The following is a 12,246-nucleotide window of genomic DNA, read 5'->3' as shown; positions in this document are numbered from 1 at the left end:
AACCAGCACAGAGGTCACTGGACTGCACAACAGCGATTTCTGTGATCCCCTGGACATACACACCCAAAAGACTATATTTATGCACAAAGAAATCATCGAACATCGAAATGATATCAATCAGTGGTCTCATCTACCGGAAACTGGCTTTTGAGATAGAGTTGCTGATTGGATCAGATGTACAAAAGGATCTGGAACCACTAGATATAATACTGAGTGTGGGAGACAGACCTTTCACTGTTAAAGCCATACTTGGTTGGATGATTAATGGACCTTTAGGAGAAAAAAACAATAATGCTCAGGAACAGTCAGTGACAGGTGTCAACAGGATATCAGTTGTGAAACGTGATGAGCTTGGGACCAGCAGTTCAGGATGGACTTTCCTGAGGGGCTCAGTAATAACCAAGAACCTTCAAGAGAAGATGAGCAGTTCTTGGATTTAGTCTCAAAATCTGCCAAGCTACTTGATGGCCTTAGATTACTTTTAAAGGAAAGTCCTTTGAAGCTGTTGGTTAACCCCTATTATAAGTGAAGGTTCGAGTGGGTCCCACAGGTTAAGAACCAGACCCAGATCAAGGTACAAAGCACAAGTTTATACTCAAGAAATACAGAGGAAACAACAGAATCTAAACGCTCAATTAACTTAAACCCACAATTCGCAAGGGGATGGATATGCACTGTGGGTAACGATGGAAAACCGACAAAACTTAGGAATGGTACAAACAGACATACAGTAAACAATCAGATCAAGATAACACTACGTGTTCCCACCCCTTGACTTATACGGACACAGCTCTAATTAACTGGCCTCAGGACTCACCCCAACCCAATACAGGCCACGAGGAGTCAAGAGAGAGAGCAAAGGAAAGCTTGGTCCTTTATAATCCTGCAGCATTGGGAGGTCAATCACTCGAGGCAGGCTGGGCCCCATTGGCTGCTATGACCAATGGCTCGAAGCCAAGTGCAGTTGCTCAGCAGGGGCTAAGTCCGGCAGGTTGCCTGGAGCTCAGTACCTGGTTATTTGAATGGGCCAATCATGAGGGTCACCTTGATGGCTTGGGGTGAGTCTGGCCTTGATTGGCATGCAATGTGTCCTCCAAATAGGAGCCCAGCAGTGCCACCATGTGGCGGTCATAATCTCTCCATTACAAACCCTTGGACACAAAGTCTGATCAGGAAGTTCCAACAACTAGAAGCATTATGGATCTTGAAGATGGATCTGTTCTTCCTCACCTAATCATGAAATAGTGGACGTAGCTTCTTTAATCCAATGATCCAATAGTCGGTTTTGCATCTACTCTTCCTGCTGAAGGTGCTATTGAGGAAGTTTTAAAATATAGCCAGAAAGACATGGATGCTGCAATGTGAGCTGTAAAACAAAAGCTTACTGGCCAGGAAGGTATAACTTTGGAATGGAAACAGAAGCATGAGTAAAGCCTTCCACAGAGTGCAGAGGTGAAAAGGGTTGTTGATGAATATGCTAAGATTGGTTTTCAAATGATGGAGGCCTATGACAAAATGAATGAAGAGGCCAAAGCAGAGCTAGAGAAAGTAACAAAAGAAAAACAGCAAGTCTTAAAAGGAGATGAATCCAATTGAAACAACTAAGTTGTTAAAATGATTTGAGAAACAAAAGGAAGTACAGGAATGGATGTGTTGGATTCAGGATCTTTATACACTGGAAGCATTTATGGTTGACAGATGCTTCAGGCCCACGGACTTTGGAACAGTAACATCTGCTCAACTGCAACATTTTGCTGATGCGTGTGAGGACGGATATGGAACTGTTAGTTACCCGTTACTGCAATAATAACCTTGGTCAGAAAATGAGCAAACGTAAGAAGAATTACCAGGTCCAATGCTGGAAATGCATTGAGGCTTTACCTTATTACCTTTACCCTGCTGTAGGAGCAAAAAAATTACAGTTTAAAGAAGGAGTGATATTCTCAAGGATGTCTTGGTTCAATACATACAGATCTTTATTCAGAGATTGCAGAAGGAAGATGGTATTTAATTTCTTTTCAATGAAAACACAGTTGAGGACAGTGACATCATGGATAAATGGATGCTTTCATTTACACAATCCCTAATCCATTTTCCAAAGCAGAAATAGAAGCATGCAGACTCTACAATGTGGTGGCCAGACTACTCAAATTGGTGCTCATGAACAGGTGTGTGCAAGTGAATCGTAAAAGGTTAAAAGGTGAAAATGGGACTGAGAATTGTGAAAGAGCTTCGGAATCTGCTGTTTTAATTGACGTGCTGGCTGATAGCACCCATCACACTATTTAACATTTAACTCGTACCGGAATGCAAGTCACTTGGTTAATCCATCACCTGGAGAAAATAAGGATACACAAAGCATTCGCTACCTCATGCTCCCACAAGAAAGGGAGTCTGTTATTGATAAACGATTTGAGGCAGCAGTCACCCAAATGCAGTCAGTTATTGAGCTTGGAAGAGTGATCCAAGGCAGAAAGACCATTCCTGTTAAATACCCTTTGAAAAAAGTGGTTATTCATCAGGTTTCAGAAGCACGGAAAGACCTATTCAATTATAGAGGGCTTGGTATTAGTGTTCTGGAAATGAACCGTAGATCGGCAGACATCATCAAAATTGTCAACACTGCAGAAAAAGGGAGGAGTCACGTGATGGAGCAGTGGCCGGTAGGGGAACTCCAGCCCTCTCCAGAAAAGTTAAAAAAAAAGATAGAGAAAAAGCAAAGGCACAAACATAAAAACCAAAACAAAGTGAAAGTAAAAGTGTGGAGAAAATGGCAGCGAAGAAAGAAAAACCAAAAACAACGGGAAGAAATGAAGGAAAGACGTCGGAAGAAGAAGGTGAAGACCTTACCTGTACGAAGAGGCCCGCCGCGGAGAGAGAAGCCTGCCCCCTCAGGTCAGTGGAAGTCCCGGGCTCAGGACTACAAAAATGGCTCGCAGAGCCGAGTAAAAATGCGCAACCGCGCATGAAAAAAAACACACTGACGGGAGGGGGGGGAACAGCTGCGGAGTCGATCTCCACAGCTGAGAGAGACACCTGCAGCACAGCAGCAGGTGCAGAACACAGACAATAACGACAACAAGAAAGAAGAGGGTAAAAAGAAAACAAGGAAACAACAGATGGTCAATCCAGAGGAAGAAGAAGAAGAAGAACAGAAAGAAGTGGAAGAAGAAGAGAAAGGCAAGACAATGGATGTATCTTTAAAGAATATATGGAATCAGTGAAAGAATGGCAATTACAAGAATTTAATGAGATAAAAAGAAGAATTAAGAATGCAGAAGAAAAAATGAATAAAATGGAAATGACCATATCAGAGATAGGAAAAAGAGTGGAAAATATGGAAGAACGAGAAATAATTGTAGAAATGGAAGTAGAGGACTTAAAAGAGAAATTAGAAGAATCTAATAAAAAAGTTAAAGAGGCACATGAGCTGTTAGCTCTGTAAGGTAAAACATCATGAGATGGGAATGTGTAAGGAGTTACCCTGTGCGGGGCTGTAACAAGATGTGAATGCATCCTTGTACTTACAAGATAAGAGAGACATTGATGGATTGAGAGGCAGGAAGCTAGCAGGGAAAGGATAGCAACAGTTTTAGTCATTGGACAAGTAATGATATGATGATGTTCTAAGCACGTATCCAAGGGTATAAAAAATCACCATTTTGCTGATAACGGCAGAATGCATTCTCCGACTAACATTGTTAGTCGCAAGTGTTACAATCCGGTAATAAAGAACAAAGAACCCTGATTTCGACTCAGTCTGGTGTTTGTCTCACTCATTCATGAACAAAGCAGACCTAACAGCTCAGAAGATAGATATAATAGAAAACTATAATAGAAGAAATAATATAAAGATAGTGGGCCTTAAGGAAGATGAAGAAGGCAAGAATATGAGAGAATTTATAAAAGATTGGATCCCCAGGGTCCTAGGAAGACCAGAATTACAGGAAGAAATGGAAATAGAGAGGGCACATAGAACATTAGCCCCTAAACCACAACCGCAGCAAAAACCAAGATCCATTTTAGTAAAATTCTTAAGATATACAACAAGAGAAAATATATTGGAGAAAGCAATGAAGAAAGTAAGAGAAGACAAAAAGCCACTGGAATACAAAGGTCAAAAAAAATTTTTCTATCCGGACATAAGTTTTGAACTCCTGAAGAAGAGGAAGGAGTTCAATACAGCAAAAACGATCTTATGGAAAAAAGGATATAAATTTATGTTAAAGTACCCAGCGGTACTTAAAATAGTTATTCCAGGGCAGCAAAACAGACTATTCTTGGATCCAGAGGAAGCAAGGAAATTTGCAGAACAACTACAAAACAAGCAGAGAGATGAAGACATGTAATGAGAGTAAAAATGACCACGAATTATATGTATGTGCGTAAAGAGGTATATGTGTGTATATATATATATATATATATATATATAGTGTGTATACATGAATGTATCCGTATTTAGAGGAAAATATATAGAGTATAGACAAGAATTAATAAGGGAGGGAAAGGGAATAGAGGGAATAAGGAGGGAATTAAAAGAGTGACCTTTGTTACATATGAAAATTGAAATCTTTTCTGGGGGGGGCTGGGTGGGGAGGAGTTACGGTCACTACAAAATCAGTTGACGTTTGCGAGTGAATTCGCAAATCCAAATGGAGAGGGGAGATGTGGTTGCCCGACAAGGGATAAAGGGCAACTCAGGAGGGGGACGGGAGAATGGGGTTAAAGAAGTTTTAAATAGGAGAATAAGGAAAATGTTTGATGTTTTAAAAATGTTGTATTATAAAGTGTTCAAAACAAGAAAGCAGAAATGGATAAGAAGGAAAGGTGATGATGGAGAAACGGAAAGGGAAGACAAACAAAGTATGAAATGGCTACGCTGAACTATATGACTTTAAATATTAATGGAATACATAACCAAATTTAAAGGAAGAAACTGCTAAATTTACTGAAAAAAGAAAAAAATGATATAGCATTTGTGCAAGAAACACATTTAACTGAATTGGAGCACAAGAAATTAAAGAGAGATTGGGTAGGACACGTAACAGCAGCGTTGTATAATTCAAAAGCAAGAGGAGTAGCTATATTAATTAGTAAAAATGTGCCAATTAAAATAGAAGAGGAAATCATTGATCCAGCAGGGAGATATGTAATGATAAAATGTCAGATATATTCGGAGTTTTGGAATCTACTCAATGTATATTCACCTAATGAAGAAGATCAAAAGTTCATGCAAGATATTTTTTTGAAGATAGCAGATACGCAAGGGAACATATTAATAGGAGGGGATTTCAACCTGAATTTGGATTCAAATATGGACAAAACTGGGAAAAAAATTAACAGAAAGAACAAAGTAACCAAATTTATAATTAAATCAATGGAAGAAATGCAACTTTTGGATATATGGAGGAGGCAACACCCAAATGAAAAGGAATATTCATATTACTCGGGTAGACATAAAACATACTCAAGAATAGACCTATTTTTGTTATCAGCTCGTATGCAAGATAGAGTAAGAAAAACAGAATATAAAGCTAGAATATTATCGGACCATTCACCCTTGATATTGACAATAGAGTTAGAGGACATCTCTCCAAGAATGTGTAGATGGAGATTAAACTCCATGCTACTTAAAAGGCAGGATTTTAGAGAATTCATTGAAAGACAAATTAAAATGTACTTTGAAATAAATACGGAATCAGTGAAAGATAAGTTCATACTATGGGATGCAATGAAAGTGTTCATTAGAGGGCAAATAATAAGTTATGTAACCAAGATGAAGAAGGACTATAATCAGGAAACAGAGCAGTTGGAAAGGGAAATAGTAAATATAGAAAAAGAATTAGCAATGAAGGAAGATACAACTAAAAGAGGAGAATTGGCGGATAAAAAAATAAAATATGAAACACTACAAACTTATAAGGTGGAGAAGAACATAATGAAGAGAAAACAGAAATATTATGAATTAGGGGAAAAAAACGCACAAAATTCTAGCATGGCAGCTTAAGACAGAGCAAACTAAGAAAATGGTATTGGCATCAAGGAAAAAAGACAAACAAATTACATATAATCCAAAAGAAATTAAGGAAAACTTCAGAGAATTCTATGAACAATTATACCGAACTGAAAACGAAGGGAAAGAAGGGAAAATAGATGAATTTTTGACTAAAATTGAACTACCAAAACTACAAATAGAGGAACAAAATAAATTAACAGAACCATTTGGAACAGTAGAAATACAAGAGATAATAAAAAAATTACCAAATAATAAGACACCAGGAGAGGATGGACTCCCAATAGAATTCTACAAAACATTTAAAGATCTATTAATACCGCCCCTCCTGGATGTAATCAACCAGATTGATGAGACACAAAACTTACCAGATTCATGTAAAACAGCAATAATTACAGTGATACTAAAACAAGGGAAAGATCCACTCTCACCAGCGTCATATAGACCAATATCTCTGCTAAACACAGATTATAAGATAATAGCTAAACTATTAGCAAACAGATTAGCAGAACAGGTACCGAAAATGGTAAATTTAGACCAAACTGGATTTATCAAAAAAAGACGCACAACAGACAATATTTGTAAATTTATTAACTTAATTCATGCAGTAGAAGGAAATAAAGCACCTGCAGTAGCAGTTGCTTTAGACGCAGAGAAGGCCTTCGACAGAGTAGAATGGAATTACTTGTTCAAAGTATTGCAAAAATTCAGTTTACCGGAGAAGTATATTAATTGGATTAAAGGATTATATAAGGGACCGTTAGCGAAAGTGACAGTAAATGGACATGTATCAAAGCAATTTAACTTAAGCAGGTCAACACGGCAGGGATGCCCACTATCACCCTTATTGTTCGCATTAGCTATAGAACCACTAGCAGAATTGATAAGAACAGAAAATAATATAAAAGGGATAAAAATAAAAGACAAGGAATATAAAATCAGTTTATTTGCGGAAGATGTTATAGTATACTTAACAGAACCAGAACTATCAATAAAAGAATTATATAAGAAATTGAAGGAATATGGAGAAGTGTCGGGTTACAAGATTAACATAAATAAAAGTGAAGCAATGCCAATGAATAATGCGGATTTCTCAAAATTTAAGAAGGAATCACCATTCAGATGGCAAATGCAAACAATAAGATACCTAGGTATACAAATAAATAAAAATCTCGGCCATCTATATAAACTCAATTATTATCCACTAATGAAAAAAATTACAGGACGATTTAGAGCATTGGAAAGATTTACCATTAACACTAATAGGAAGGATAAACTGTATTAAAATGAACATTTTCCCAAGGATATTATACCTATTTCAGGCATGCCAATACACTTGACAGAGAAATTCTTCAAGGAGTTAAAGAAAATAATAAGGAAATTTTTATGGAAAGGGGGGAAACTGAGGATAGCACTAGATAAATTAACAGAATGGTATAAACAAGGAGGCTTACAACTGCCAAACTTTAAAAATTATTATAGAGCCACACAATTAAGATACCTATCAGATTTTTAATCAAACAAGGGAAAAGCCAGATTGGACCAGATTAGAATTAGATAAAATAGGAGAAAAGATACCTGAACACATATTATATAAATGGGATGAAAAATTGATACAATGTAGGAGTTCTCCAGTATTACATCATCTACTCAATATTTGGAAATAGATTCATGTAGAAAGGAATAAAACAAATTACCAATTACCAAAACTAATATTGATGCAAAATAAGTTACTCCCTTTTACAATAGATAACCTTTCCTTTAGAGAATGGCAGAAAAAAGGGATCAAAAGAATAGAAAATTGTTTTTCAGGAAATAGATTATTATCCTTGGAACAAATGAAAGATAAATACAATGTAGCTCAAGATACAGTGCTGGCATACTACCAGTTGAGATCCTACTTGAAGGATAAATTAGGAAGCAGTCTGAGGTTACCAGAGGGAAGTAACTTTGAATGTGATTACAGATACAATGATAATCAAAAGATTTATAACAAATATGTATATTAAACTGCAAGAAAAGGAGAATGAGGAAACAAATGGTAAAACTAAACTAAAATGGGAACAAGATTTAAATATAAAGATAAAAAAGGAAACATGGGAGAAATTATGTTCTGGAACGATGAGAAATACAATAAATACGAGGTTACGTACGATACAATATAACTGGATACACAGGCTATACATTACACCTCAAAAGTTAAATAAATGGGACCCAACACTATCTGATAGATGTTTTCGATGTAAAAAAGAAATGGGAACAACAATTCATGCAATCTGGACATGTGAGAAAGTAGAAAAATTTTGGGAAGATCTAAACCAAATATTAAATAAAATTACAGAAAACAATATACCAAAAAATCCAGAGATCTTCCTCCTAAGTAACATAAAAAACAAAGAATTTGGAATTGATTTGGATGGTGTACAAAAAAGATTTGTTAAGATAGCTCGAGCTGTAGCAAAAAAATGTATTATGTTAACCTGGAAATTGGAAGATAATTTGAAAATACAACAATGGTATATAGAAATGAATAAATGTATTCCATTAGAAAAAATAACATATAGTTTAAGAAATAATATTGAACTATTTGAACAAATATGGGAGCCTTACATGAAACACAATAGAGAAAACCTACCGGGGACATTCACTACCTAAATTAACGAAAGGAGAAGGAAATGAAAAGAATTGACTCAGTGGAATTTCTTGTTTATTTTTATTGAATGACAACATTGTTTGACTGGTTTAATGTATCTTAGATTTTGTACTTTAAATGGATGGGGGGGAGGTAGGGAGGGTGGGATGGGAGGAGGTGGGGGAGAAAATGACACTGTATATATTTGAAAAGGAAAATGTATGTATCATGGTCAATGTGGTTTATGGTGTGAAAAATAAAAAATTTAAAAAAAACACTGCAGAAAATGAGCTGCAAGAACTACTAAAAATTCCTAAAAACCACAAAGTGATCTTTCTCCAGGGAGGTGGAACCGGACAGTTTGGTGCTGTACCTTGAAATCTAATTGGATTAAAAGAAGGGAAGATTATGTGGTTACTGGAGCCTGGTCTGCCAATGCAGCCAAAGAAGCAGAGAACTATGGCAAAGTGAATAGTTCTGTAAGATTTATGTTTACAGAACTATTTCTAATCCAAGCAATTGGAATTTGAACCCGAATGCCTCTCATGTTTACTACTGTGCCAATGAGACTGCTCGTGGTGTGGAAATCCCCTTTATCCCAGACTTCAAGGGAACTGTGCGGTCTATGACATGTCCTCAAGTGGATGTAACCAAGTTTGGTTTGATTTTTGTGATGCTCAGAAAAATATTGGATGCGCTGGGGTGACAGCGGTAATAATCTGAGAGGATCCTCTGGGATATGCACCGAAAGAATGTCCAGTCATTTTTGACTATAAAATGCAAGGGAGTTGCAGTTCTCTTTACAACACTCCAGCAATCTACGTATTATGGGATTGGTTTTGGAATGGATCAAAAATTCAGGGGGTGCTGAATCAATGGGCCAGAACAGGACTGTGAAATCAAAGCTGATTAATGGATTAAATAGATTGTGTATGTGTCTGGTTGCCTCAAACTGCAGAAGCACAATGAATACTCCATTACACATTGGGAATGCAAATAGAGAGAGTGTTCTTGAAACAGTTTCTTGACAAAGCTGCTAAAAATATCATGATATCGTTTAAGGGCCACAGGTCTGTCGGTGGAATGTCTTTATATGCTGTGACAGTGGAAGAAACCCAAAAACTGGCTGATTTTTTTTTTAATGTTATTTTGGACCTTTCCCCTTGCTCACTACACAGACAATAGTCTTTCCTCCCCTCCATGGACTCCATTTACATCTCCTGCTGCCAAGAAAAGGCAGCCAGAACACTGAATGACCCATCACATTTCCATTCCAGAGATGGCTAAAGAATGTGAAATTGCATCAACTGGCAATGACTTCCCAACAATCATCAGGCTCCTAAGTGCTCTCAACAGACCTCAATCATACCAATGCCCGAGGAATGTGGGAACCTGCCGAAAGAACCAGTGGCACTCACAACATCAGGTGAATGGGGTGATTCAGAGAGCAACTTCCATTTTCAATGTGCCTAACCACAGATACTATGTAAATACGATGTTGCTGTTGCATTTCTTCCATTAAACTGGTGAATGCTCATGGATAATGGTGGATCTATCTGTGTTATTCAACCCAAACTTTATTCATCTTGTTCCATCTGATCTCTGACAGCTTTTTATTCCTTTCCTGAAAAATGTCCTTGCACTTCAATTTCAGCTGCTCCTTCGTGCCTTAACCCATTAACACATACACGCACACTTTTGCCGTAACTCTCATCCTGCGCCAATCATAAGGAGTATTAACAAAGACAATTTTAACCATTGAATGACCACCACCAACATCAAAAATAAACCTGTTCACAATAATTAGAATTGCTTTTCATTCAAGCGTTAACTGTAAATTTACAGAGGGAGGGAGTGGGAAAGGGAGCGCAGAGGGGGAGGCAGGCTCACAGGGAGGTAAAATACATCAACTACAAAATTGTACATTAATTTACCACAATCTGCCAAGAGAGAAAAAAAGAAATATAAAAGGTTAGATAAATAGTTAAAATTGCAGCTAGAGGAAAAAAAATTGTTTCAAAAGTGATACCAGCAAAGGCAAGGTTAAGTTTCATATTTACTGAAAACACAAATCCGAGCTTGTTTCCTCTCCTGGGAAACAAGTCTATTGATTCCATTCATAGAACATGAACCAGCAACAGTTCACTTGTGTTCTGGAGGTAACATTAGTTTTATTACTCAGAAACTATTATTGGCGCCATCCAGTGTACTGAAGGTGTCACTTTCACTCAGAAGACCAAGACTTCCACAGTAAACATTAAATCTGAACCAGTAATTTATTTTTCTGGATGACCATACTTATTTAGCTACTACCACAATACTGGAAGCCATTGACCTATCAGATCTATGCTGGTTCTTAATGGAGTAACTCAGTGAGTCCCATTTCCCCAAGACCCTACAACTTGCCATACCCACCCTCTTCCCTATTGATTGTTCTCCTGCATCTTCACAAGGGGCAATATACATTTTCCAATTCATCTGCTGACTTTGGGACATGGGAAGAAACCAGTGCATCCCAGATGAAACTCATGTGGTCACGTGGAGAACGTGGGGAGTCTGCACAAACTGCAGTTGGGCTCAGGATTGAACCCCAGATCATTCAAGTGATGAGATGCTAATTGCTGCATCATTGCGTTGTGCATTCGAGCTCTGGTGAGACAGTTGAGGAACTTAAAGGAGATTTTTTTTTTATTATGTACACTCCAGCTCAAAGCAGGGTCAGTAAGGATGGGGAGAGCAAGCCTTGGATAACTTAAGGAAATAAAGGAAGGCTCATGCATATAAAGGCATCAAGAGAAGTGGGAAACAGTAAGGATGGGAAAACTTTAAAACACCAGCAAAAAAAAACATACAGTATATAATGTAAAATTAAATAAATACACATACAGATAAATAAAAAAAATAGATAAATAAAAAAACAGATAAATAAAAAATAGATAGATGAATAAAAAATAAATAGATAGATAGACAGACAAATAGAAAGCGTGAGTGCAAGTCCCTTGGAAGATGTGAAAGGGGAATTAATATTGGGTAGAAGTGACCAAGGCTTTGATGACAATGTGGTGTTAGTCTTCACAGTGGAGGTCAATTTTAGTACAAAGAACACTTTTAGGAACATAGGAACATAGGAAGTAGAAACAGGAGTAGGCCAAAAATGGCCTATCGAGCCTGCTCCGCCATTCAATACGATCATGGCTGATCTAATTTATGACCTAACTCCACCTACCTGCCTTCTCCCCATATCCCCTAATTCCTCTATCATGTAAAAATTTATCTAACCTCAACCACTTCCCTGGTTAGAGAATTCCAAACATTCAATATTCTCTGGGAAAAACTATTTTTCCTCGTCTCTGTCCTAAATCTACTCCCCCGAATCTTGAGACTGTGTCCTCTCATTTTAGTTTCCCCGGCCAGCTCAAAGAAACCTTCCTACATCTATCCTATCCATACCCTTCATAATCCTATATGTTTCTATAAGATCTCCTCTCATTCTTCTGAACTCGAGCGAATACAATCCTAGACGATTTAATCTTTCATCATAAGTCAACCCCTTCATCACAGGGATCAACCTAGTAAACCTCCTCTGTATCGTTTCCAAAGC

At 37.3% G+C, this 12,246-nt stretch overlaps 1 protein-coding gene and 1 pseudogene across 2 annotated transcripts in view; one reads left to right on the top strand and one right to left on the bottom strand.

Annotated features, from left to right (window-relative positions):
• The window catches only part of LOC138760958 (ras and Rab interactor 2-like), a 216,276-nt gene that overhangs the window by 170,316 nt on the left and 33,714 nt on the right, over positions 1-12,246 (bottom strand). The gene's annotated exons all lie outside the window — the stretch shown is intronic.
• On the top strand, positions 108-9,830 carry LOC138762382 (phosphoserine aminotransferase pseudogene; annotated as a pseudogene).

This window comes from Narcine bancroftii, chromosome 4 (genome assembly GCF_036971445.1).
Source record: "Narcine bancroftii isolate sNarBan1 chromosome 4, sNarBan1.hap1, whole genome shotgun sequence".
In the NCBI taxonomy this organism is placed as follows: Eukaryota; Metazoa; Chordata; class Chondrichthyes; order Torpediniformes; family Narcinidae; genus Narcine; species Narcine bancroftii.
Note: the sequence above shows the minus strand (reverse complement) of the source record. Positions and strands in the feature narration are given on the sequence as shown.